The sequence below is a fragment of the Arvicanthis niloticus genome, chromosome 3 (genome assembly GCF_011762505.2).
Source record: "Arvicanthis niloticus isolate mArvNil1 chromosome 3, mArvNil1.pat.X, whole genome shotgun sequence".
Classification (NCBI taxonomy): Eukaryota; Metazoa; Chordata; class Mammalia; order Rodentia; family Muridae; genus Arvicanthis; species Arvicanthis niloticus.
This window is the reverse complement of record NC_047660.1, coordinates 90,113,739-90,117,349: the sequence shown is the minus strand read 5'-3', so window position 1 is coordinate 90,117,349 and position 3,611 is coordinate 90,113,739. Positions and strand designations below refer to the sequence as shown.

Sequence of the window (3,611 nt, the reverse complement as noted above, 5' to 3'; positions counted from 1 at the left end):
GACATGTTTTGTAGAGCCAGGTATAGTGCAGTGGGAAGGGTGCCCACGCTGAGGCATCTCTTCCCCTTAAGGTTCCAGCCATATGACAGATTTAGTATAGAATAAAGTTTATTTTGGGCATGGGAAGAGGAGTTGAGAATAGATGGGAAGGGGAATTGAGAAGGGATGGGAAGGAAGTAGAGGCAGAGAAAGACAGGGGGGATGGGAAGGGAGGAAAGGGAAGGGAAGAGGAAACACAAGGAATATGTGAAGAGAGAGGGGGAGGAAGTATGGGAAGAAAGGGGTCAGGCAAGGAGAAGAGAATCAGAGAGGACAAGACAATGAGGAGGGGGAAAGAGCCCCTTTCATAGTAAGCTAGGCAAACCTGCCTGTTGCCAGGGAACTGTTGGGCGGAGCCTAGAAGGAATGTTAACACATGCTAACTCTGTACAAGTCTTAGACATTTCTAGTCTCTAAAAAATAGTCCTTAATAGTCAGTGGTGTTTACTTCTTTCCCACAGTGGGCATATAAGTACTTCCGTAGGAGCAATTTACTAATGGCATAGAGTGGACTAGCCTCCACATGGTTGTACTCCAACATCAAAGTGAGAGCGGGAAGTAGGTGGTGGCATTATGAAGGACACGGGTGCACCTGAGGTCTCTCCATAAGAAACAAAGTGCCTACCAGGTTCAAATAGATAGAGGAGGAGGTGAAGGAAGAGGAGGAAGAAGAGGACGAGAAGGACAAGGAAGATGAGGACAAGGATGAGAAGGATGGAGGAGAAGGAAGGAAAAAAAGAAGAAGCTCAAACAGTCAGCACTTTAAGCACAAATTAATTTCAAAGTTCTCCCATCAGGATGCATACTGCAGTAACAATGAACATCTTTCCAGGACTTTGAGGTGGAGCCCCGGGCTTTCCTCCTGACAGCCCTAAAAGTAACTGCCATTGATGCAGCTGCTGTTGTTCTATTTGCGACTTTTGTTTCTCAAAGACAAGAGGAAGAACCAGGACCATGATGGAAATGGTCCCAATCCACAAAGCTGAACTACTCTAGAAAATTTGTACATCTTCTGAGTCACAAAGAAAGATCAAAAGTGGCTCCTGTGGCAGACCAAACCCTCTCAGGAAACATCTCTGTCAGACCCCAGAGCCTTTCCCACATGGTCTCAACTGGTTCATCATCTTCTTCCTCTTCGAGCATCTCCTTGGCCTTCTCCACCTTGGCTTTTGGGACTCGTTTTTTGGGGGACAAAGGCTCCCCAGCACAGGCTGAAGCAATGGTGGCAGCCATGGCTGTAGGACCACATTAGATTATTTTACCATTTGATAGACTAATAAGATTGCCTCGCTCCCCAAAAGCATAATATATAATTTTTGTTGTATTTTAACATCACCTTGCAGAGGGCTTATGAAACCAGCTAGCAGGGTACTCAATTTGTATAGTGAAGAAAATGACAGCAGAGCCTCAATCTCCTACATATCCTCTCACTTGCTGCAGAGTTATTACAGATTATATTATGTAATTTTCCACCTATTAATGCAATTATTGGAAGCTATTTGTCACATTTATAAATAATGGCACTGTCAGTGAAGTTATATAATTTAGGAAAGGTTACATATCTAACACACACCTTCTATGATGCCTTATACTGCCCCACTCTGTTATTATATGGCTCTCTTCCTCATTTCTTATGCCTCTCAAGCCTCATTCACTGAATGCAGCTAGGGGTGGCATTCTTGTCTAGAGTAGAGGGTATCAAACTGTCACATGCTTGAGTATCATCTAAAGAGCTGCTTTCACTGTAGATTCTGATTCTTACAGTCATTCTGCCTTCAGATATTCCATTTTTCTATAAAAGCTCCCTGACAATGGCCTTCTGCTGCCTCGGGGATTGGCTTTGAGCTGAGCGGCATTGCTGTCTTCTTGCATCCCTTTGGAATACTCTAGCTCTAAGCAAAAGCTTTTTGAGACAGTCCTATGTAAATGTTTTTTTCAAAATGTTCACACTGCATCCTCCTCCTCAGGTTTGGTCTGAGCTGTGCAACTTTTGTGATAAAGGATAACAATGTCCGAATACAGTTTTTCTTCTTTAACTACACAGTTAAGGCATATTTACTATTAACAGAAAGTAATGACTAACAACACTGAACTATAAATGATAAAATATTTTTTGATTATGTTTGTAAGACGACTATAATCCGAAACAAGGAAATCTCAAAAAAATCATTGGTTTTTTTTTTTTTTTTTCTGTTCCAAAATTTAAGGAACATGTCACATAACAGTTTTTAAAGGGTTAAATTATTTTCTTGTTCAAGTTTATTTATTATGTATGTATAAGAGATAGCAGAGAGAGATGCAGAGGGAGGATGAGACAGAGAGAGAGACAGAGAGACAGAGAGACACATACATATGCTCACACACACACACACACAGAGAGAGAGAGAGAGAGAGAGCGAGAGAGAGAGAGAGAGAGAGAGCGAGAGCGAGAGAGAGAGAGACAGACTATTCTATTTTGGGGATATAAACTAATATGTTGGGGATTGGTTCTAATGCTTTGTCTTAATTTGGCTCCCAGAATCGCATGGGCATTGCATGTCCAGATGCTGAAAGGTCCTTGTCACCAATTGGTTTGTGATTTGGCCATCAGCCAAAGGTCGGGCAGGGTGAAAATGGAGGGACTTTTAGGATTCCTAGGCAAGAAACGCAGAGGAGAGAAGGGGGGAAACTCAGTAATACTGAATGCTGGAGGGGAATGTGTCCTATCCTCAGTCAGGTTCAGGAAGTGCCCAACCATTGAGGTAGTAAGGCATATTAAAAATACCACTGTGTGCGTGTGTGTTTAATTCATTAATCCAGAGCTTTTGGGAAGGTAGAGAGTGCAAGAGACCCACTGAGAACTCAGTGCTGATAAACAAATCACTGGTGCACAATTGTCTACTCATCCAAGATAGGGAACTAGTGACCGATATATAGATAGCACCCCAACTTCATACACAGTGACTTTTATTAGTGGTACTTACAGGAAAATGGATGAGAGGCTACTTTACAGAAGCAGAAATGGCTTAAAAACAGCTATTTCACAAAATTCCAGCCTTTCATGGATGAGGACTCAAGTGAGTTAGAAACATGGAGCACAGCCGACAGCCTACAGGCAGCTCAACAAATTGGAAGATAACTTTTTCTTGTGACTTGGTTGGTCTGATACTTGTATAGGCAACTTGCCTGCTTTCTGCTCTTTAAGGAACTACTTGGTTAGTCTAAGAGTCTTCTTTGAATCTTAGCTTGTTTGAGAGTGAATCTTAGCTGTCTTTACATTTACAGAGTGTAAGGAGGAAGAGGTCTTGTGAATCTAGTCATTTTTAGGAACTTCCTAAAGCTTTGGTAAATTTACCTCCTGTCACACTAACCTACTCACAAAACTTTTGACCCAAAATTTGTCCTGTCTACAGGAAATACAGGGACAAAGATATAGCAGAGACTGAAGAAATAGCCATCCATAATGGGCCCAACTCGATACCCATACTATACATGCATGAACAAATCCCTGACACGGTTAATAATACTCTGATATGCTTGCAGACAGAGGCTTACTTCTCCTCTGAGAAGCTCTACCCAGGAGCTGACTGAAA

General features: G+C 42.1%; 1 pseudogene; it reads right to left on the bottom strand.

Annotated features, from left to right (window-relative positions):
• Positions 1 to 818: 818 nt before the first annotated feature.
• On the bottom strand, positions 819 to 1,272 carry LOC117705668 (mitochondrial import receptor subunit TOM22 homolog pseudogene; annotated as a pseudogene).
• Positions 1,273 to 3,611: the final 2,339 nt, after the last annotated feature.